The 25,086-nt window shown below is 38.8% G+C and overlaps 1 long non-coding RNA gene across 1 annotated transcript; it reads left to right on the top strand.

The window, feature by feature from the left end:
- The first annotated feature begins 16,517 nt into the window (after nucleotides 1–16,517).
- On the top strand, nucleotides 16,518–23,120 carry LOC143573604 (uncharacterized). The gene is made up of 3 exons (XR_013142457.1): nucleotides 16,518–16,578; nucleotides 16,652–16,799; nucleotides 22,939–23,120. It is a non-coding gene; the product is annotated as an uncharacterized LOC143573604 (long non-coding RNA).
- Nucleotides 23,121–25,086: the final 1,966 nt, after the last annotated feature.

Raw genomic sequence — 25,086 nt, 5'->3', positions numbered from 1 at the left:
ACAATTGGTATCAGAGCGAATTCTATTTTCATTATCACTTTCACACAGGTACGATGAGTAGCGAGAAGTTGAAGGTTCCCATTTTCGAAGGCCACTATGAACATTGGAGCGAAATGATGGAAAATTTGATGCGTGCAAAGTACCTGTGGGGGCTCATTGATCCGGGAATCATTGAGCCAGCTGTAGGAATCGCTTAATCAGAGGCACAGAGAAAGAAGTTAGAAGATCTGAGGGCGAAGGATTTACAGGTGAAGCATTACCTGTACCAGGCTATTGACAGAGTCACCTTCGAGCAGATTTTGGATAGAAGGACTTCTAAGGCCGTATGAGAATCAATGAAAAGGAGGTTTACCGGAAATGAATGGGTCAAGAAATCCATGTTGCAAAAATTAAGGCGTGATTTCGAGATATTGGAGATGAAGAATGGGGAAACAATACCAGAATATTTCGGTAGGGTTTTGACCGTTGCAAACCAAATGAGAAGCAATGGAGAAGGCATGTCCGATGGGAAAATCGTTGAGAAGATTCTCAGAACGTTAACTGAGAAATATGTTTATGTTGTGGTGTCTATAGAAGAGTCAAATGACATTGAAGCCATGACGGTTGATCAACTTCAAAGCTCTCTCGTTGTACACGAGCAGAAGTTCAAAAGAGGAGACAAGGAAGATGAACACGCCTTGAAGATGGAAGAAACATATGGAAGTCGTGGCCGCGGAAGAGGTCGTGGCAGCCCAAGAGGAAGAGGCCGTGGACGAGCTCGTTCCTCGTTTAATAAGGAGACGATCGAATGTTACAAGTGTCACAGATTAGGTCATTTTGCTTATGAATGTGACCAATCAAAGGAAGCCAATTTCGCCGGGTTTGATGATAATGAAGAAGTCATGTTGATGGAGAGTGTGGAAGAGCATGTGTTGATGGCTAGAGACGGTGAAGATATCAAGAATTGCATCTGGTTCCTCGATTCCGGTTGCTCCAATCACATGTGTGGTAGTAAAGATAAGTTTGTTAACCTTGATCAATCTTTTAATACCACCGTGAAGCTGGAAAATAATACAAGAATGAATGTAAGAGGCAAAGGAAACGTGAAACTTAGTTTGAACGGAACTAAATTTGTGATTACAGATGTGTATTACATCCCGGATTTGAAAAATTGTTTATTGAGCATTGGACAACTTCAACAAAACGGGTTGTCATTTTTGTTTCAATCAAACTATTGTAAGGTATATCATCCTGAAAGGGGGATGTTGTTTCAAAGCATCATGAGCACTAACCGATTGTATCCTCTAAATGAGGATGTCAAGGTCGCTGAACCACACTCAGATGGGTGTAATTACACCAGTATCGATAGCGAGGAAAGGCCATGACATGAGCGACTGGGGCACATCAGCAAGACTTACATGGAAGAAATGATAAGAAGAAATGTGGTTCATGATCTGCCAAACTTGGAAATGATTGACACCGTATGTGAGTCTTGCTTGATTGGAAAACAAACACGAGAAGAAATCCCAAAGAAGGTTAAATGGCGTGCAAATGAAGTTCTTCAGTTGATTCATTCAGACATTTGTGGACCTATCTCTCCTATGTCCAATACGGGTAATCGATATTTTTTAAGTTTAATAGATGATTACAGTAGAAAAGGATGGGTTTATGCAGGGGCGGACCCACATAGTGTGGATCGGGGTCCCGGGACACCAATGTTTTTTAAAAATTTATTAGAAGCGGTATATTAAATTTTTTGAGGACCCCATAAGATTTAATACTTGGAACCCATACTATTAATGTTGATGTGGTCTGGTGGAAAGTCCCTTGTTTTATCTTTGAAAGGTCATGGGTTCAAGTCTTACAAGGCTCAGTTTTTGGTTTTTTGTGTTAATTTTTAGTGTTAATCAATCATTTGATTGCTAATGTTGCAATGATAACTTTGGAAACATTCAAACACCTCTAAAATACATATAATTGTTTTCAACTTTATGCATGGTTTTCTTTAGAAACATTCAAACACTTTAAAATATTAGTTTTATTTTTCACTAGTTTAAGTTAATGGTTTTCAACACATGCTTATGAAAGGGTGGATCTAGGTTCTATCTCAAAAATGTTTAAGAAAGGGAAAACAAAGTGTTTATGTGTCAACCCGACCCATTTTGACCCGTTCAGGTAGTGATGATTGAAAAGAAAGTTTTATTATGATATTGTTTTTTATTATGTTCTTCGCCTCGACCCGACCTGAACAACGACCGACCCGAAAAACTTGAACACCGAAAATATGGGACCCCATTGGCAAAAAATCCTGGGTCCGCCACTGGGTTTATGTGTTATCAGAAAAGTCTCAAGCACTTGATAAGTTTAAGGAGTTTAAAAATAAGGTTGAAAATGAAAGTGGGAAAGTGATAAAATGTTTACGATCCGATAGGGGAGGGGAATATGTGTCAAATGAGTTTGTTGAATTTTGCAAAGAAAAGGGTATTAAGAGGCAACTAACAAATCGGTTCACACCTCAGCAAAACGGGGTTGCCGAACGCAAGAATCGAACTGTTATCGGAATGATTCTTGCCTTACTTGCCTCCAAGAACATGCCTAAGATGTTCTGGGCAGAAGCTGTGGTTTGGTGTTTTTATGTTTTAAACAGGACTCCAAGTAAAGCTAATTCCACTATGACACCTCAAGAAGCTTGGAGTGGATCAAAACCAACTGTTGATCACTTCAGGGTATGGGCTTCACTAGCCCATGTTCATGTTCCAAAGGAGAAGAGAAAGAATCTTGATGATCGTAGTCAAGTGTGTGTGCTAACCGGTGTAAGTGAGGAGTCTAAGGCCTATCGGTTGGTGGATCCTCAAACCATGAAGATCGTTGTGAGTAGGGATGTAATATTTGAAGAAGATAAGTCTTGGGATTGGAGTTTAGTTAAAGGGAAAGAAAAGGAAGAGGAGCCTTTAACATGGGGAAATTATAATGTAGAAAAGCAAGAAGAAAATCAATCAGATGAAGATGTTGAATGTGTTGAAGAGGAAGTCGTGGGTAATGATGTTAAGGTTGTTGACCCCGGACCTAGCACTACTAGAGCTAGGGAGGGTAGGGTGAGAAAACCTCCTACTTACTTGCAAGATTATGTTACTGGAGATAATTTGCCCTTTGGCATTGAAAATGAGTTGAATGTTGTGATACAAGAACAAGACTGTCACACCCGGCCCTGAGCGGCGGAAACAGCCGGCGCGCGCGCGAGTGGGGATTGATAATTAAGCACGGGCCATTGCAAACATTCAAAGATTTTCATTGCGCATGAAAAGTTTAATACAAATACATTACATTGTTTAAAATTACATAAAAACATCCAAGTATAAAACTGTTGAAGATTTCCACGCCATATCCCCTTTGCGCGGCGGGTACAACCACGCGCATCGAAGGGATAGAACTAAAATCTTCCAAAAAGCTAGTTTTAGTTGTTCAGCGTGAGGTGCTCTAAGTGTGACTCCATGCGCTACCTAGTTATCTCCTGAAAGACACGTAAAAATATTTGAATCAGTATAAACTGAGTGAGTTCACAAGTTTTAGTAACTTGATAAATCGTATTGCATCATAATCTTGATACGAATCATTCTGAGACATAGTTCTGATAGCATTATTAAACACATGCTTGGGAAAACATAGTTATATCAACATATTCTGATAAAATCGTTCCGCGGGTTACGCGCGAACATTTCTGGGAACTGTGCTCGTCCATGCAAAGTGGCGCTGCCACTACGAGCTAGAATAAGTAATATCGTCCCGCGGTTTACGCGTGGACATTTCTGAAAAACTGTGCTCGTCTGTGTAAGTGGCGCTGCCACTACGAGCGAATAATACTGTAATACCGTCCCGCGGGTTACGCGCGGACGTTGTGCCGGAAAACAAGGCGCTCGTCCATGCAAAGAGGTGCGACCCCTACGAGCGGGCTCAAACCCATAGTACTGCCCCATGACCATACTAGGCACTCGTCCATGCAAAGAGGTGCGACCCCTACGAGTGGGTGGATCAAACCAGCAGTCCCTACCCTTAGAGTTCCAATGGTAAAGTGATCACTTACTCGAATCTGGTGCACTATCATCGAAAAACCATAGATAACTGTTCGCATTGCTCATCATGAAACATAACTTAAACACGTAATCGTTTGCTTAGCTTGTAAGTATACCATGATAAAACATTATTTAAGTACGTGTCCCTCGCCCCGAAAACAGTTTAAAATAGTGAAAACAGTGAAAATGGGGCTGTGAAACTCACCTGAGGTTCTTGTTAAGGGATTAATCGAGATTCGGGTTTTCTTGGTGTTGGCCTCGGAATCGAAGGTCTAGAATACGATTAAATAACAAATATATATATTAAGATCAAGATATAAGGGTTGGAAAGTAGATCTCAAGGTTAATATCTCGGCTTACCTAGTAACAGGATCGGAGCTGGAAACAACGGATGCTTGGGAAAGGATTAGTGCAAGTTTGTAGTTCTTTGAAGTGTGTTTCGGGTGATAATTTAGGCTACAAATTTATAGGCAAACTCAAGGGAACACAATCCCTTGCTTTTGGGGGATTTAAAATCTTTTCATATCTAAATGTAATGATGATAAAGTATGGAAGTTATTATTATTTACTTAAGAGTGGTGTGGTGGATAAAAGATTTTGATTTGATTTGGACAGAACATGCAGATCTGGGGTTGGTGAGAATAGGGTGGCTGACAGTTGACTTTTCATGTTACAGTGTGCTTTTTCAGGTACTTTTGTCAGTGTACAGTAAAAAGTGGAAAAATCTCTGAAACACGCTACTGTTTCCTTTCGGGCGGGAGTAATCTCCTTAACTGGAGAATAGACCAAATGTTCTGCGCGTATAACTTGGTGCGCATAGCTTTCTGCGTATAGGACATGTCTTTGCTGCGGGTAGGTGCGTAACCTTCTCGCAGTTAGGGACATTTGAGTTTCATTTGTAGATTCTCCAGGTGGTTTTGGTATTTCAACATAGTGATCAGTCATGTTGAAGTCAATTCCATCCTGGAGCTTCAGACAAACTAGCTCTCAACGTTCCCGCCATGCGGGTAGGTTAGTTCCCTTCCGCACGCGCATAAACGATGTAGGATGCACCCGCCTTAGCATCATGCGGGATGGTCAACCCATAGACAACATAACGTTTAAGTTACATGAAAACATAAGGCCAAAACGTTCACGCATGGCGCATATAACATATGCTCACGCTGGTTCTTAACATGGTGCGCTCGCGCAGGGCGCACATAACACATGTACGTGCTGACTTAACATGGCGCGCTCGCGCAGGGCAATCATAAATGCCCGCGCTGATTCTAACGTAATCTCGCGCCGGGCGCACATAATGTGCCCGCGCTGATTCTTAACATAGCGCGCTTGCGCAGGGCGCACATAACAAATGCACGCGCTGACTAACCTGGCGCGCATAATATTTACAATCACCTAATTATTAGGTTGATTACTTAGTTAAGGGGTTGGGAATTTACCGGGTGTCACATTCTCCCCTTGTTAAACGAATTTCGTCCCGAAATTTAAGAGACGTTGCTGGCAGAAGCCATACTCTGAAAGAGGTGTGGGTATTTTATGCGCATCTGATCTTCTCTTTCCCAAGTGAATTCAGGCCCACGCCTTGAGTTCCATTGAACTTTTACCAACTTGATTCTGCTTCTGCGCAACCTTTGTTCTTTCCAATCGGTTACTGCTATAGGCTCTTCTACGAAGTGCAGCTGTTTGTCGATGTGAATCTCTTCCACCGGCAAAATTAACGTTTCGTCAGATAAACATTTCTTGAGGTTGGATACATGAAACGTATCATGAACTCCACTGAGTTCGGCGGGTAGACGGAGTTTATAAGCAACTGGACCGATCCTCTCCAGGATCTCAAATGGTCCAATGTAGCGCGGATTTAGCTTTCCTCGCTTACCGAAACGGGGGACTCCCTTCCATGGAGAGACTTTCAAAAGTACTTTATCCCCTACTTGAAACTCCAACGGTTTCCTTCTCATATCAGCATAACTTTTCTGTCTGTCGCGTGCTGCCTTAAGGCGATCCCTTATCTGAAAAATCTTGTCTGTTGTTTCTTGGATCACTTCTGGACCAGTCATTTGCTTGTCGCCCACTTCAGCCCAACACAGTGGGGATCTACACTTGCGCCCATATAAAGCTTCGAACGGCGCAGCCTTAATGCTTGTGTGATAACTGTTATTGTAAGAAAATTCAACCAACGGGAGGTGGGTATCCCAACTACCTCCAAAATCGATCGCGCACGCGCGCAGCATATCTTCCAATGTCTGGATCGTTCGTTCGCTTTGTCCATCCGTTTGGGGGTGATAAGCCGTACTCATGTCCAGTCGAGTACCTAACCCCTCTTGTAATGATCTCCAAAACCTTGAGGTGAACCGACTATCTCTATCAGAAATGATGGACACTGGGACTCCATGTTTTGAAACTACTTCTCGAATATATAGTCGGGCTAACCTTTCCATTTTATCAGTTTCTTTAATCGGCAGGAAGTGCGCTGACTTAGTTAGCCGATCTACAATAACCCATATCGTGTCATAACCCCCAGGTGTCCTTGGTAGTTTGGTGATGAAGTCCATAGAGATTTGTTCCCACTTCCACATGGGAATTTCTGGCTGCTGAAGCAACCCCGATGGTTTCTGGTATTCAGCCTTTACTTTTGAACACGTCAGGCACTTACTGACATACATCGCGATGGCGCCTTTAAGATTGGGCCACCAATACAGCGTTTTAACATCTTGGTACATCTTGTCTGCGCCAGGATGTACGGAATATCGCGTCTTGTGAGCTTCGTTTAAAACTTGCTCGCGCAATCCTCCCTTGAGAGGGACCCATAAGCGGTTGGCAAAATATAGATTGCCGTTCTCTTTAAGTTCCAAATTCTTAACCATACCCCCAAGGCATTCGTTTTTAACAAACTCTGGTTTCAAGGCTTCTTGCTGAGCGTCTCGGATGCGGGTAGAGAGATCTGCGTGAATGGTCAACCTTAGAGCCTTGACTCGTAGCGTTTTTATTCGCTCCTTTCTGCTTAGCGCGTCTGCTACCACATTCGCTTTCCCCGGATGATACTTGATCTCGCAATCGTAATCATTCAACAATTCAACCCATCTTCGTTGCCTCATGTTTAATTCCTTCTGATCGAATATATGTTGGAGGCTCTTATGATCCGTAAAGATTACACATTTCGTACCGTAGAGGTAATGGCGCCAAATCTTTAGCGCGAAGACAACAGCTCCAAGTTCTAAATCATGCGTTGTGTAGTTCTTCTCGTTGGTCTTAAGTTGGCGCGAGGCATACGCTATAACTTTGTCTCGCTGCATAAGGACACATCCGAGTCCTTGATGTGAAGCGTCGCAGTAAACGACGATGTCATCTGTCCCCTCGGGCAGAGATAGAATTGGCGCACTACATAACCTCTGCTTCAACATTTGAAACGCTGCTTCCTGGTTTTCGCCCCAAACAAACATCCTGTCTTTCTGAGTTAGCGCGGTCAGAGGTAGAGCTATCTTGGAGAAGTTCTCAATGAAGCGTCGATAGTAGCCAGCTAGTCCTAGGAATTGCCTCACCTCAGTTGGGGTTTTTGGCGCTTCCCAGTTTTCGATGGCCTTGACTTTGGAAGGATCAACGTGAATTCCTTTCTCGTTTACAACGTGACCGAGAAAGTGAACTTCTCTAAGCCAAAACTCGCACTTGGAAAACTTCGCATACAACTTTTCTTTCCTTAACAATTCCAAAATCAATCTCAGGTGTTGCTCATGCTCGGCCTTGGTTCGAGAGTAAATCAAAATATCATCTATAAACACAATCACAAACTTGTCCAAATATGGTTTGCACACGCGGTTCATCAGATCCATGAATATAGCCGGCGCATTAGTTAGCCCGAAAGGCATCACTAAGAACTCATAATGGCCATATCTGGTTCGGAAGGCTGTCTTTGGCGCGTCTTCCTCATGGACCCTAAGTTGGTGGTATCCTGACCGTAGATCTATCTTCGAATAATAACTGGATCCCTGCAACTGATCAAATAAGTCGTCAATCCTCGGTAAGGGGTACCGATTTTTGACTGTCAGCTTGTTCAGCTCCCTGTAGTCAATACACATCCGGAACGAACCATCCTTCTTCTTCACAAACAGTACTGGAGCTCCCCAAGGTGAGAAACTTGGGCGAATGAAACCCTTATCCAATAGTTCCTGTAACTGATTGGATAGTTCTTGCATCTCAGATGGAGCTAAGCGATAAGGCGCTCGAGCTACTGGCGCAGCTCCTGGGACCAAATCAATACGAAACTCGACTTGTCGCGGAGGCGGTAATCCGGGCAGATCTTCAGGAAAAACTTCTGGAAATTCGCGCACTACTGGTAAGTCTTCAATTCTTCGCTCATCTTTCTTTTCTACTACATGCGCCAGGAAGGCGTAGTACCCTTTCCTTAGGCACTTACGCGCCTTTAGGCACGAAATCAGTTTCGTCGCAACTCCCTTTCTTTCCCCTTGAATCATCAAAGTTTCTCCGTTCAACAGTGGGATCCGAACCTGTTTCTCATGACAAATAACCTCTGCGAGATTCTCGACTAACCAATCCATACCTACCACAATGTCGAAACTTCCCAAATCTATTGTCAACATGTTTATATTGAACTCATGACCTCCCATGACTAATACACATTGTTCAGTCCTTTCGTTCGCGCATAACTGCCTACCATTGGCTAGTTCTATAGTATAAGGTTTGTCTAGCCTACTGGTCGCTAAGCCCAGGGAGTTTTTAAACTCATGGGATATAAAACTTAGGTCAGCGCCAGTATCAAATAAGACAGATGCAAAATGGCCGTTAAGCAAAAACGTACCGGTTACCACATTCGGCTCTTCTTTAGCTTCGCCTGCGCCGATCACAAAAGCTCTCCCGCGAGCTTGGTTTCCTTTTTGCGGGCAATCCCGGCTAAAATGCCCTGGCTTCCCGCATGCGTAGCAGTTGTCGCTTGCTCCAGCTTCTCTGACACGGCAATTCATCGTCTTGTGCCCTGGTCTGCCACATTTGGCGCACGTGACGCTCGCGCACTCACCATCGTGGTGGTACTTGCATTTGTTGCACCATGGGCGAGGCCCGCTGTATCCTTTCCTTGACGACTCCGCGGCTTGGATCGCGTAAGTCCTTACGCTCTCCTGCTTCTTGAACGGTGGCTGCTTGGAGTCGGACCCTCGGTGGTGAGAGTTCCATTTCCTTTTGGAGTCAGAGGTTCGCTGCTCGCTTCCGCGCGTAGTCAACATACCCGCACGGACCGTATCCCTTGTAAGGGTGATGGCCCGCGCAACCGCCTCATCGAAGGTTGGAGGCGCTGCGGCGTTGAGCGGAACCCTAACAACAGGAGGCAATCCAAAGATATACCTCTCGACCTTCTTTTCCTCTGTGTTTGCCATATCTGGCACCAACTGACAAAGCTCGTTGAACCGGTTGTTGTAGGCGTCGATATCCGTTCCTACCATAGTGTGGTTCCAGAATTCTTGTTGCAGACTCTGAATCTCTGCGCGTGAGCAGAACTTTCTCATCAACATTTCTTTCAATTCTTCCCAGGTCTTGTGGAGAGCAACTTCTCGCCCCAATGTTTTCACTTGAAGCTTCCACCAAGATGAAGCTGCTTCTTGGAACATGCAGGTCGCATAAAGGACCTTCTGGTTCTCACTACATCCGCTAATGGAGAGAACTGTCTCCATCTTGTCAATCCAATTGTAGAGCCCAATGGCTCCTTCAGTGCCTTTGAATGACCAAGGCTTACAGGCCATGAATGTCTTGTAGGAGCATCCTTTGTCCAAGGCTCCTGATTCGGGTTCTGGGGTCTCATTCTGACGACCCTGACTAGATTCGGCCTTGCTGGCCTCATGTGTCGCAATCGCCTGCGCGATTATTTCCGCGAGTTCCTCGGGTGTCATGGAAATTCCTTTGGCTTTAGTTGGAGGCATTCTCGCTTTAAAAGAGAATGGAAATATATCAAACTTAGCGCATGTACTCTGAGCACATAATGTTATCATACACTGTGTGACCCGTGTTCCTAAGTGTGTGTATAGTTTCTTTTGAAAATATTTTCTTTGAAAAGTATTTCATGCGATTCCCCAATCGGTTATAGTCTAGGTTAAAACTTCTTTTCCTAGTTCGCTATAACCAGTGCTCTGATACCAATCTGTCACACCCGGCCCTGAGCGGCGGAAACAGCCGGACGCGCGCGAGTGGGGATTGATAATTAAGCACGGGCCATTGCAAACATTCAAAGATTTTCATTGCGCATGAAAAGTTTAATACAAATACATTACATTGTTTAAAATTACATAAAAACATCCAAGTATAAAACTGTTGAAGATTTCCACGCCATATCCCCTTTGCGCGGCGGGTACAACCACGCGCATCGAAGGGATAGAACTAAAATCTTCCAAAAAGCTAGTTTTAGTTGTTCAGCGTGAGGTGCTCTAAGTGTGACTCCATGCGCTACCTAGTTATCTCCTGAAAGACACGTAAAAATATTTGAATCAGTATAAACTGAGTGAGTTCACAAGTTTTAGTAACTTGATAAATCGTATTGCATCATAATCTTGATACGAATCATTCTGAGACATAGTTCTGATAGCATTATTAAACACATGCTTGGGAAAACATAGTTATATCAACATATTCTGATAAAATCGTTCCGCGGGTTACGCGCGAACATTTCTGGGAACTGTGCTCGTCCATGCAAAGTGGCGCTGCCACTACGAGCTAGAATAAGTAATATCGTCCCGCGGTTTACGCGTGGACATTTCTGAAAAACTGTGCTCGTCTGTGTAAGTGGCGCTGCCACTACGAGCGAATAATACTGTAATACCGTCCCGCGGGTTACGCGCGGACGTTGTGCCGGAAAACAAGGCGCTCGTCCATGCAAAGAGGTGCGACCCCTACGAGCGGGCTCAAACCCATAGTACTGCCCCATGACCATACTAGGCACTCGTCCATGCAAAGAGGTGCGACCCCTACGAGTGGGTGGATCAAACCAGCAGTCCCTACCCTTAGAGTTCCAATGGTAAAGTGATCACTTACTCGAATCTGGTGCACTATCATCGAAAAACCATAGATAACTGTTCGCATTGCTCATCATGAAACATAACTTAAACACGTAATCGTTTGCTTAGCTTGTAAGTATACCATGATAAAACATTATTTAAGTACGTGTCCCTCGCCCCGAAAACAGTTTAAAATAGTGAAAACAGTGAAAATGGGGCTGTGAAACTCACCTGAGGTTCTTGTTAAGGGATTAATCGAGATTCGGGTTTTCTTGGTGTTGGCCTCGGAATCGAAGGTCTAGAATACGATTAAATAACAAATATATATATTAAGATCAAGATATAAGGGTTGGAAAGTAGATCTCAAGGTTAATATCTCGGCTTACCTAGTAACAGGATCGGAGCTGGAAACAACGGATGCTTGGGAAAGGATTAGTGCAAGTTTGTAGTTCTTTGAAGTGTGTTTCGGGTGATAATTTAGGCTACAAATTTATAGGCAAACTCAAGGGAACACAATCCCTTGCTTTTGGGGGATTTAAAATCTTTTCATATCTAAATGTAATGATGATAAAGTATGGAAGTTATTATTATTTACTTAAGAGTGGTGTGGTGGATAAAAGATTTTGATTTGATTTGGACAGAACATGCAGATCTGGGGTTGGTGAGAATAGGGTGGCTGACAGTTGACTTTTCATGTTACAGTGTGCTTTTTCAGGTACTTTTGTCAGTGTACAGTAAAAAGTGGAAAAATCTCTGAAACACGCTACTGTTTCCTTTCGGGCGGGAGTAATCTCCTTAACTGGAGAATAGACCAAATGTTCTGCGCGTATAACTTGGTGCGCATAGCTTTCTGCGTATAGGACATGTCTTTGCTGCGGGTAGGTGCGTAACCTTCTCGCAGTTAGGGACATTTGAGTTTCATTTGTAGATTCTCCAGGTGGTTTTGGTATTTCAACATAGTGATCAGTCATGTTGAAGTCAATTCCATCCTGGAGCTTCAGACAAACTAGCTCTCAACGTTCCCGCCATGCGGGTAGGTTAGTTCCCTTCCGCACGCGCATAAACGATGTAGGATGCACCCGCCTTAGCATCATGCGGGATGGTCAACCCATAGACAACATAACGTTTAAGTTACATGAAAACATAAGGCCAAAACGTTCACGCATGGCGCATATAACATATGCTCACGCTGGTTCTTAACATGGTGCGCTCGCGCAGGGCGCACATAACACATGTACGTGCTGACTTAACATGGCGCGCTCGCGCAGGGCAATCATAAATGCCCGCGCTGATTCTAACGTAATCTCGCGCCGGGCGCACATAATGTGCCCGCGCTGATTCTTAACATAGCGCGCTTGCGCAGGGCGCACATAACAAATGCACGCGCTGACTAACCTGGCGCGCATAATATTTACAATCACCTAATTATTAGGTTGATTACTTAGTTAAGGGGTTGGGAATTTACCGGGTGTCACAAAGACCCCATCCGATTTGAAGAAGCCGTGAAGTATGAGAAGTGGAGACAAGCCATGGATGTAGAGATTGAATCCATAGAAAGAAATGGTACGTGGATTTTAGTTGATCTGCCAAAAGGGGCAAAATGCATCGGGGTGAAGTGGTTGTTTAAGACAAAATTAAATGAGAAAGGAGAGGTGGAGAAGTATAAGGCAAGACTCGTTGCTCGTGGTTATGGACAACAATACGGTGTTGATTATTCTGAAGTGTATGCTCCGGTGGCTAGAATGGACACCATTCGAATAATGATAGCGATGGCAGCTCAAAGTGGCTGGGATATTCACCAATTGGACATGAAATCCACATTTTTACATGGTGTTTTGCAGGAAGAAGTGTATGTTCAACAGCCACAAGGATACGTGGTTAAGCACAATGAACACAAGGTGTACAAACTCAATAAGGCTTTATATGGGCTGAAGCAAGCTCCCCGAGCTTGGTTCAATCGTATTGAGACTTATTTCCTAAGTGAAGGCTTTAAAAGAAGCAAGTTTGAGCATACGTTGTTTACAAAAGAAGGCCAAGGTGGAAAGAGAATTCTTGTTAACATCTATGTTGATGATCTGATCTTCACAGGAGATGATGAAATATTGATAAAGAAATTCAAGGATTCCATGAAAAATGAGTTCGAAATGACGGATTTGGGGAAGATGAGGTACTTTCTTGGTGTTGAAGTAATGCAAACTCCTGCTGGCATTCACTTGTTGTCTCAAAGAAAGTATGCCATGGAGGTATTGTCTCGCTTTAATATGTTGGATTGCAATGCTGTGGTGGATCCAATAGTTCCGGGTAATAAGTTGAAGAAAGGCGATGGGGAAAATGTGGATGAGACTACATTCAAGCAAATTGTAGGGTGTTTAATGTATCTTACTAACACCATACCTGACATCCAGTTCTTGGTTAGTCTTATCAGCCGGTTCATGTCTAGTCCTACATCCATTCATTTTGCTGCTGCCAAGAAAGTTTTAAGGTATTTGAAAGGAACACTTTATTATGGGCTATGGTATAAAAGAGGAGGAAAATGTGAGTTGAAGGTCTACACTGATAGTGATTTTGCAAGAGATCAAGATGATAGAAAAAACATGTCTGGGTATGTGTTTCTTTGGGATGGCACTGCGGTTAGTTGGGTGTCTAAGAAACAAAGTATTGTTGCGCTATCATCTACCGAAGCGGAGTATGTTGCAGCCGCTGCTTGTGCGTGTCAAGTTATGTGGGTTCAAGGGGTATTGAAGGATCTTGGAGTTGATTTGAAAGCTGGAACTATAATTAATTGTGACAACACATCTACTATCAAGCTATCTAAAAATCCTGTTTTTCATGGAAGATGTAAACATATTGGAGTTCGATTTCACTTTCTTCGTGAGTTAGTGAATGATGGATGCATAGAGTTAAAGAATTGTGGAACTCATGATCAGATTGCAGATATTTTAACTAAGCCAGTTCATCAAGATTGTTTCATAAGATTAAGAAGTCAACTGGGATTACTTTCTTCTGGAAGCAAACTTGACTCGGTTGGTATGTCAAGTTTGAGGGAGGGTTTGAAGGAGTAAGTCATGGTCATCATATTACCGTTAGTGTTTGTTGGTTTCTGTTGGAGAATAAAGTAAGCCATAGGTCGTCGTCGTTGTTGCAGAACCTCATTGCTATTTGCCTCCTTCGTTCTCCGATTACACGCGCGATACCGTTCATCCCCACGCCCGCTGCTGATTTGGATCATTCTTTGTTCTCCAATTGCAGCACATCATGTTAGTAATTAATTAATTTGATTTGATTGTTTTGTTCATTACAAAAATCTGTTTAATTTAGGTCTTTTGATTTGGTTTTGTGAAATTGTTGATTTATGTGAATTTAGTTACATTTTTAATTTGAGAACATACTCTTATTACTTGGATTGAAAGAATTGAGTTTGGAGGATTAAACCTGTGTTTTTACCAGTAAAATTAGAAGTCTTAAGTTACATGCACATAAGGTGTTTGATAAAATGCCTCAACTAAATTTTTATGAAAAAACTAACGAATACATGAAAGTTTAGGATAATTCATATAGAGAGTAAAACTAATATGTATAAGTTTCATGGTCTTTAGAGATTGTGTATGATTAAATGAGTCGCCATGATCACTATTACGTGGTAATTCTATTATTTGCAAAGTGTTGTCCAACAAAGATGCATTATGCTTAAAGATTTAATGATAAATTGAATTGTACTTGGTCTATGTTTGATTGTTAGGAGGACAATAAGGGGACCAAGTAACCAAGACACCAAGCACGTTCCAGGTAAAGTGAGTATTTGTATTCTTTATTTTACATTTAGTAGCCCATTTGCTAGATGAAGATATGGGAAGATATGTGAAATTAACATGTTGAATTTTGAAACAAACACTAGGATTGGTGTGGATTTAAAACTAAACATGGTGACCTTCCATGAAGTGATTTAAATTAAGATTTTTGGGGCATGTTGGTATTTGATACAGAAAAGTTGTCAATAATAATGTCTGGGATTTCAAATTTCTTTCGATTCGATTCATAGGATTTATAAATATGTCTTCTGCATTAAAATGGCCTCACTTCAGTGAGAAAAATATAATCTGATGATTAAGAACATTAAAATAAATGTTCGGGGTTCGAGATCGAAATAGTTAAATTTGAGTGGTGTTTCCAGAATGGTTTAAGTTTGTTATTGTATAGCTATTATACTAACATTTATGTTGTTTTGTTTTTAGATAAATATCATGTCTAAACGGTGCAAGATGTTGAAGCTTGGATAGACTTACCAACACATCCTTAACTTTTATATATCACTTTTGGTGGTTCCTTAAAAAGAAGTATGAATAGTTCTTTTTTTATAAACTAAGTTATTGATGCATATCAATGTTTTGAATTCTACTTTTAAGGTTTTGATCCATAAAACACCATTGACTCCAACAGACAACAAAATAGTAATTAAATTTCAAAGAGACAGTTTCCCCTTGCATTATGTTTTGCGAGGATCATAAACAATAGCCAATGTTAATCATTGTCTAGGGTTGGTTTGTACTTGAAAGAACACGTGTTCTCACACATACAACTATATGTGGCTTTATCAAGAATCAGAAGCAGACATGGACTAAAGATTATGATTCTTGATAAACAATGTATATTGACTAATAAAACCACAAATGCAGTGTACAAGGAAACTTTTTGCTTATTTGTAAAATTTTTGTGTAATGTTTGTTTAGTAATTTCAGTATAACTTGTAACTGCATTAACAATATATATATATATATATATATATATATATGATAATTGTGTTGTTAATTGTATTTTGGTTAGTAATTAAAGTTTATAATATTCATCAATTTCCCGTGTAATACACGGGACTCAAACTAGTGACTTATATATGAATGATAATACAATCGTTTTAGATAGGAGAAAGTTATTTTAGAGTTGTTTTATGATCAAAATACATATAGTAGTTTTTTATTTCTTTTAAAATTTCATTTTCTTATTTTTGCTATTAGTGATATACATGAAAAATAACTTATATTTTAACTAACTTAAAATAAAAATGAGAATACAAAATTGTGTTTATTATTTAATTTTCTTCGACATTCAAGTAAACACTCCTATACAACATCTGTACCAATATTAATAATATTAGGTACCTTCCATTGAGACACCGTAATATTAATTGTTCCCTCCCCGCTGACGACATCATCTCCCGTCAATCCTTCAGTTACATATTAGCCTCCGATGACTTTAATTGTTCTTTCAATTGTTTTAATTGCCACTTCAATTGTTTGTTAACATCTTTTATATTCTGATCGGTTTCAACAAAACATCGTTTCAATCATCTATTCACAATTCTCTATCTTGCTCCCTGGATTCTTCAGTCGATCATATCATCCTCCAATCGGTCCGGGTTTGTAATTCTAATACAAGTATTCAATCCTATTTTGGTAATTAATTACTTTTTCTTTATTGTGTTATTGATTCCATTTTGATCTAAGGACGGCCATTATCACGAAAATCATATGGTGTACGTATTTGTGTTTTTGGGATTGAATATTTGTGATTTTGATACCTATTGATTGATGTTAGTATGTTATGCTATTTTTGTAGAGAAAATTTGCAAACAGGCCGAATGCTTAGTTTGAGAATGCGCCCCAAGAGCAAATGAAAATAACCAAGTTACGACTTCAAAAGCTTTTCTCAAACATACAAGAATCTGCTTCTCAGCCCTTTGCGAGTGATGCCACTAAAGCAGAAGGTTATTTACTTATTTTACATTTTTACTTCAAAAATTGATGTTATTTCTTTTTAGTCTTAAATAAACATTAGTACAAAGAATCATAAAGCCCTTCCATTGTTAGCCGCGGGTACATAAAAAAAAGCTGGTTACCTTTTACACTAATATTGAACTCGGTTCGGTTTAGTTTTTTTTTTTTACTTTTACACTAACATTGTTAGCCCTTACATTTTTTAGTTTTTTACACTAAAAAACTGAGTTCGGTTTAGTTTTTTTTTAGTTTTAGGTTTTCGGTTTTTACAATGAGTTCAGTTCGGTTTTGTTTTTGTTTTTTTGTTTTTCTTAGTGTTTGGTTCACAATGGGTTCCGTTCAGTTTTTAAAATGGTTTTTACAATGAGTTCAGTTCGGTTTTGTTTTTGTTTTTTTGTTTTTTTTAGTGTTTGGTTCACAATGGGTTCCGTTCAGTTTTTAAAATGGTTTTCGCTTTTAGGTTCAGTTTAGAGATGGGTTCGGTTTCGTTTTTTTTAAGTTTTAGGTTTTCGGTTTTTACAATGAGTTCAGTTCGGTTTTGTTTTTTTTGTTTTTTTAGTGTTTGGTTCACAATGGGTTCCGTTCAGTTTTTAAAATGGGCTCGGTTCGGTTTTTGGTTTTCACGATGGTTTGGTTTGCTTTTGGTTTTGGCTGGAAACTTTTAGGCTAAAAAATGTCCCATAACAATGAACTCGTGCCTGAAACTGTTAGCTTAAAATTTTCATGAATATTTTTTAGAAGAGTTCATTGTTTTTGCTTTTAGGTTCAGTTTAGAGATGGGTTCGGTTTCGTTTTTTTTTTTAGTTTTAGGTTTTCGGTTTTTACAATGAGTTCAGTTCGGTTTTGTTTTTTTGTTTTTTTTTAGTGTTTGGTTCACAATGGGTTCCGTTCAGTTTTTAAAATGGGCTCGGTTTGGTTTTTGGTTTTCATGATGGGTTTGGTTTGCTTTTGGTTTTGGCTGGAAACTTTTAGGCTAAAAAATGTCCCTTAACAATGAACTCGTGTCTGAAACTGTTAGCTTAAAATTTTCATGAATATGTTTTAGAAGAGTTTATTGTTTTTGCTTTTAGGTTCAAAACTGGGTTCGGTTTAGTTTTTTTTTTAGTTTTAGGTTTTCAGTTTTTACAATGAGTTCAGTTCGGTTTTGTTTTTGTTTTTTTGTTTTCCTTAGTGTTTGGTTCACAAATCACAACAGTGCAGGCCAAAACTGCAGGGCCATAACGATTACATTAAATCGTAGCAAAAGAAAAAAAGTATAATGAAACAAGTTAATCATACTTAAATGAAGTAAGCTTTACTATTATCATAAACCTAACTATGTTCTACACTCCCAAACCTTCAAAAAAGTACACAGGTTTCTTTTTCTACTGTAAAACTACACAAGTTGTAAGCCTTCAAAAAAGCATCACCAATTTGGCTGTGCAAAGTATGACTTTACAAGCTTTATAATTGCTGAAGAATCTCAACCTTTGCAAAACAGCTATAAATTGGTATTCTAAAGCAATTTATAATCTGATACAACATGCATAAATACACAGGTTTCTTTATAATCTGATACAACATGCATAAATACACAACTTTTACAACATTAATAGTTTAAAAAAACCACAATAAGTATGTTTTACAAACAGTTGACTACACTTTCGTCTTAGTGTTAGCCGGTACATAATAAAAATGGTTACATTTTTACACTAATATTGAACTCGGTTCGGTTTAGTTTTTTTTTAACCTTTTACACTAACATTGTTAGCCCTTACATTTTTTAGTTTTTTACACTAAAAAACAGGGTTCGGTTTAGTTTTTTTTTAGTTCTAGGTTTTCGGTTTTTACAATGAGTTTAGTTCGGTTTTATTTTTATTTTATTTTTTTAAGTGTTTGGTTCACAATGGGTTCCGTTCAGTTTTTAAAATGGTTTTTGCTTTTAGGTTCAGTTTAGAGATGGGTTCGGTTTCGTTTTTTTTTTAAGTTTTAGGTTTTCGGTTTTTACATTGAGTTCAGTTCGGTTTTGTTTATTTGCTTTTTTTAGTGTTTGGTTCACAATGGGTTCCGTTCAGTTTTTAAAATGGGCTCGGTTCGGTTTTTGGTTTTCACGATGGGTTTGGTTTCCTTTTGGTTTTGGTTGGAAACTTTTAGGCTAAAAAATGTCCCATAACAATGAACTAGTGCCTGAAACTGTCACCTTAAAATTTTCATGAATATTTTTTAGAAGAGTTATTGTTTTTGCTTTTAGGTTCAGTTTAGAGATGGGTTCGTTTCGTTTTTTTTTAAGTTTTAGGTTTTCGGTTTTTACAATGAGTTCAGTTCGGTTTTGTTTTTTTTGCTTTTTTTAGTGTTTGGTTCACAATGGGTTCCGTTCAGTTTTTAAAATGGGCTCGGTTCGGTTTTTTGGTTTTCACGATGGGTTTGGTTTGCTTTTGGTTTTGGTTGGAAACTTTTAGGCTAAAAAATGTCCCATAACAATGAACTCGTGCCTGAAACTGTCACCTTAAAATTTTCATGAATATTTTTTAGAAGAGTTATTGTTTTTGCTTTTAGGTTCAGTTTAGAGATGGGTTTGGTTTCGTTTTTTTTTAAGTTTTAGGTTTTCGGTTTTTACAATGAGTTCAGCTCGGTTTTGTTTTTTGTTTTTTTAGTGTTTGGTTCACAATGGGTTCCGTTCAGTTTTTAAATGGGCTCGGTTCGGTTTTTGGTTTTCACGATGGGTTTGGTTTCCTTTTGGTTTTGGCTCGAAACTTTTAGGCTAAAAAATGTCCCATAACAATGAACTCGTGCCTGAAAGTGTCACCTTAAAATTTTCATGAATATTTTTTAGAAGAGTTATTGTTTTTGCTTTTAGGTTCAGTTTAGATATGGGTTTGGTTTCGTTTTTTTTTAAGTTTTAGGTTTTCGGTTTTTACAATGAGTTCAGCTCGGTTTTGTTTTTTGTTTTTTTAGTGTTTGGTTCACAATGGGTTCCGTTCAGTTTTTAAATGGGCTCGGTTCGGTTTTTGGTTTTCACAATGGGTTTGGTTTGCTTTTGGTTTTGGCTCGAAACTTTTAGGCTAAAAAATGTCCCATAACAATGAACTCGTGCCTGAAAGTGTCACCTTAAAATTTTCATGAATATTTTTTAGAAGAGTTATTGTTTTTGCTTTTAGGTTCAGTTTAGAGATGGGTTTGGTTTCGTTTTTTTTTAAGTTTTAGGTTTTCGGTTTTTACAATGAGTTCAGCTCGGTTTTGTTTTTTGTTTTTTTAGTGTTTGGTTCACAATGGGTTCCGTTCAGTTTTTAAATGGGCTCGGTTCGGTTTTTGGTTTTCACAATGGGTTTGGTTTGCTTTTGGTTTTGGCTCGAAACTTTTAGGCTAAAAAATGTCCCATAACAATGAACTCGTGCCTGAAAGTGTCACCTTAAAATTTTCATGAATATTTTTTAGAAGAGTTATTGTTTTTGCTTTTAGGTTCAGTTTAGATATGGGTTTGGTTTCGTTTTTTTTTAAGTTTTAGGTTTTCGGTTTTTACAATGAGTTCAGCTCGGTTTTGTTTTTTGTTTTTTTAGTGTTTGGTTCACAATGGGTTCCGTTCAGTTTTTAAATGGGCTCGGTTCGGTTTTTGGTTTTCACGATGGGTTTGGTTTGCTTTTGGTTTTGGCTCGAAACTTTTAGGCTAAAAAATGTCCCATAACAATGAACTCGTGCCTGAAACTGTCACCTTAAAATTTTCATGAATATTTTTTAGAAGAGTTATTGTTTTTGCTTTTAGGTTCAGTTTAGATATGGGTTTGGTTTCGTTTTTTTTTAAGTTTTAGGTTTCGGTTTTTACAATGAGTTCAGCTCGGTTTTGTTTTTTGTTTTTTTAGTGTTTGGTTCACAATGGGTTCCGTTCAGTTTTTAAATGGGCTCGGTTCGGTTTTTGGTTTTCACAATGGGTTTGGTTTGCTTTTGGTTTTGGCTCGAAACTTTTAGGCTAAAAAATGTCCCATAACAATGAACTCGTGCCTGAAAGTGTCACCTTAAAATTTTCATGAATATTTTTTAGAAGAGTTATTGTTTTTGCTTTTAGGTTCAGTTTAGATATGGGTTTGGTTTCGTTTTTTTTTAAGTTTTAGGTTTTCGGTTTTTACAATGAGTTCAGGTCGGTTTTGTTTTTTGTTTTTTTAGTGTTTGGTTCACAATGGGTTCCGTTCAGTTTTTAAATGGGCTCGGTTCGGTTTTTGGTTTTCACAATGGGTTTGGTTTGCTTTTGGTTTTGGCTCGAAACTTTTAGGCTAAAAAATGTCCCATAACAATGAACTCGTGCCTGAAACTGTCACCTTAAAATTTTCATGAATATTTTTTAGAAGAGTTATTGTTTTTGCTTTTAGGTTCAGTTTAGAGATGGGTTTGGTTTCGTTTTTTTTTAAGTTTTAGGTTTTCGGTTTTTACAATGAGTTCAGCTCGGTTTTGTTTTTTGTTTTTTTAGTGTTTGGTTCACAATGGGTTCCGTTCAGTTTTTAAATGGGCTCGGTTCGGTTTTTGGTTTTCACAATGGGTTTGGTTTGCTTTTGGTTTTGGCTCGAAACTTTTAGGCTAAAAAATGTCCCATAACAATGAACTCGTGCCTGAAAGTGTCACCTTAAAATTTTCATGAATATTTTTTAGAAGAGTTATTGTTTTTGCTTTTAGGTTCAGTTTAGATATGGGTTTGGTTTCGTTTTTTTTTAAGTTTTAGATTTTCGGTTTTTACAATGAGTTCAGCTCGGTTTTGTTTTTTGTTTTTTTAGTGTTTGGTTCACAATGGGTTCCGTTCAGTTTTTAAATGGGCTCGGTTCGGTTTTTGGTTTTCACAATGGGTTTGGTTTGCTTTTGGTTTTGGCTCGAAACTTTTAGGCTAAAAAATGTCCCATAACAATGAACTCGTGCCTGAAACTGTCACCTTAAAATTTTCATGAATATTTTTTAGAAGAGTTATTGTTTTTGCTTTTAGGTTCAGTTTAGAGATGGGTTTGGTTTCGTTTTTTTTTAAGTTTTAGGTTTTCGGTTTTTACAATGAGTTCAGCTCGGTTTTGTTTTTTGTTTTTTTAGTGTTTGGTTCACAATGGGTTCCGTTCAGTTTTTAAATGGGCTCGGTTCGGTTTTTGGTTTTCACAATGGGTTTGGTTTGCTTTTGGTTTTGGTTCGAAACTTTTAGGCTAAAAAATGTCCCATAACAATGAACTCGTGCTTGAAACTGTCACCTTAAAATTTTCATGAATATTTTTTAGAAGAGTTATTGTTTTTGCTTTTAGGTTCAGTTTAGAGATGGGTTTGGTTTCGTTTTTTTTTAAGTTTTAGGTTTTCGGTTTTTACAATGAGTTCAGCTCGGTTTTGTTTTTTGTTTTTTTAGTGTTTGGTTCACAATGGGTTCCGTTCAGTTTTTAAATGGGCTCAGTTCGGTTTTTGGTTTTCACAATGGGTTTGGTTTGCTTTTGGTTTTGGCTCGAAACTTTTAGGCTAAAAAATGTCCCAAAACAGTGAATATGGGCCTGAAACTGTTAGATTAAAATTTTCATGAATATTTTTTAAAGTTACTTGATTTATAAAAAGGCTAACGAATATTGTAACACAAATGGGTCGTTTATAAAAAGTGTCAACTTATTTCCCTTTTGATTTTCTTATTTTTTTAAAATGGTTTGTTTTTCAAAATGTGTCAACTTGTTTTGGTTCAATTCGTGTTATAACATAAATGGATTCGGGTAAACTATTTGAGGTAATTTGAGCTTTTCACCTATATCTCATACGTTCTTAAAAATTTTTTCTTTCTTTTTTTCTTTAAAAAAATATTATTAAATGGGTCGTGTGGACACAAACCCGTTATTCATATCATACAATTTAACCCGAACATATCATACAATGTTGACTTTGTGAAGGTCAATCATGTTTTCTGGATAATTATGACTATTTGGTGAAAGTTATTTTTTAGTGTGGTTGACCAAGTTTGGGTCAATGTTGGTGACAACCCCATGTGTAATTCATATTTGGTGCTAATTCTGACCAATTTGGGTTAACCTTCTCAAGTCGATTTTGAGACCGTCAAACCTGTTTTGCCTATTTTTAGCTAATTTCTTGATTTTGCATGTTCGGACCACAAGAGATAGAAACATAAGTGTGCATGATATGTGGGTTGCTGTGCAGAAGGGTGCAAGGATTGCAGAATCAAAGCTTCCACCAACATCACTTAATGTTGAAGTTTAATTACATGGTTGCCCATGTTGCAATGATAAAAGAGGGTTTTGGTGATGATGCTTTGATTGATTGTTAAGTAACACAAAAGGTTTGACTTAAACATATACTACTAAGACTTTATTTTGAATTTTTTTTTGACAGAATTACAAATTTTGTCCTTTAAAATAAGTCGAATTACGGTTCGTGTCCTTTGTTAAGTTTCCTTGCAGGCGGTGTACTTTAAACTTTTTTTTCCTACAAGTTTTGTCCTTTACGCTAACTGGGTTAGAAAAAGTCAGTTAAATGCCTTCACATGAGACGCATGTGAGGGCATTTTTGTCTTTTTGTCTACCCTGCAACTTCATCATCATCTTCTTCTTCTTCATTTTTTGCATATCTCAATCAAAACCCTAAAATCATCTTTAATATGTCAAAATCAAATTACAGTCTCCAACCTCCCGTCACCGTCTTCCCCACTCGACTGTCGCCACCGTCTCCCAGCTCCAACGACGCCACCGTTGGGACTGGGTGCCGGAGGTGGTTTCTTTCCATTTCACATGGGACTGGGTGGGTGATTGCTTTGCTATCACTTTCATGGTGGTAGCCCTCTTTCCATTTCACATGTAGACAATAATCCTCTTCAAGTCAAATCCATTCAAACCAATAAACAAACGCGTCCGGATTGATTCTTTGATTATTCAATTCAGGATTCCAACTACAAGCTACCCACGTTCTTTCGTCTCTTCTTCCACAAATTAAATAACCATAAAAATCCCACCTTTAAGCTGGGTTATCATTTTCTTGTACTCAATTCCACCAAAACCCCATCTGGGTATCTCAATTTCGATCCAAAAATGGGCGTTTGCATCAGCAAAAGCAAGAGTCATTCAAGACCTGATGTGGGTGTTGCTTACAATCACAGATCCGATGAGCCAAACATAGTTTACACCAAATCTCCAGCTCCGGCCGACCAAATTCCGGCCAAGAAACCACCTCCGGCACCCGGTCCCAACGGTGGCGTCGTTGGAGCTGGGAGACGGTGGCAGCAGTTGAGTGGGGAAGACGGTGACGGGAGGTTGGAGACTGTAATTTGATTTTGACATATTAAAGATGATTTTAGGGTTTTGATTGAGATATGCAAAAAATGAAGAAGAAGAAGAAGATGATGATGATGAAGTTGCAGGGTAGACGAAAAGACAAAAATGCCCTCACATGCGTCTCACGTGAGGGCATTTAACTGACTTTTTCTAACCCAGTTAGCGTAAAGGACAAAACTTGTAGGAAAAAAAAGTTTAAAGTACACCGCCTGCAAGGAAACTTAACAAAGGACACGAACCGTAATTCGACTTATTTTAAAGGACAAAATTTGTAATTCTGTCTTTTTTTTTTGGAAATGTTAGGGGCGCTTAATTAAAAGGTGATGAAAATAAAGTGTAAACGTTCGTAGATGAGTATACTGTTCTAGGTTGTGTATAATTTGGATTAAATTGTATACTTTGTAGAAGATAATTCAGTACTTTTTTGTTTAGCAGTATTGTTTTTATCAGTTTTGTTAAGTATTATTGTTCATCTGCTTATTGCGTTTTCAAAACAGCGCACGTGAAATAGTTATCTTTTAAAGGTTTTGATAGGCATTTTGAATAGGCAATGTCAAACAACTTATATTGTGGTTATACTCTTTTATGATAATTGGATCATAGACTGTAGATGGATTTTGTAGTTTATAAATAAAGTGTAAAAATGCAACACTGTTATATATAAAAAAAGTCATAATAGCAAACTCCATTATAGAACAAGGTTTGTAAATTGTCATAGCTGTAAACGAAGTATGATGGGTTGAAGATATAGTGGGGATGAGCTGGTATAAACGTGTTAAACTAAGTTGTACAGATTAGCAACGGTTAGGTTTGTTATGGTACCAACCGAATCATCGATGTATTCCCGCCGCAACGCGCGTGCACTTTTACTAGTATTTATACATTCATATACAAGAAAACAATTTGAATAGAAGAAAAGCCACAAAAACAACAGTACATATATATTAAAAATAACAAACGCAACAATAAAAACTAAAAAAATACATTTTGTTTGGAACCTGTTTTAATAAAAAAATAAAAA

This window comes from Bidens hawaiensis, unplaced genomic scaffold, assembly GCF_021521415.1.
Source record: "Bidens hawaiensis isolate Kalapana, Puna unplaced genomic scaffold, B.hawaiensis_p1.1 tig00026596_1, whole genome shotgun sequence".
In the NCBI taxonomy this organism is placed as follows: domain Eukaryota; kingdom Viridiplantae; phylum Streptophyta; class Magnoliopsida; order Asterales; family Asteraceae; genus Bidens; species Bidens hawaiensis.
Note: the sequence above shows the minus strand (reverse complement) of the source record. Positions and strands in the feature narration are given on the sequence as shown.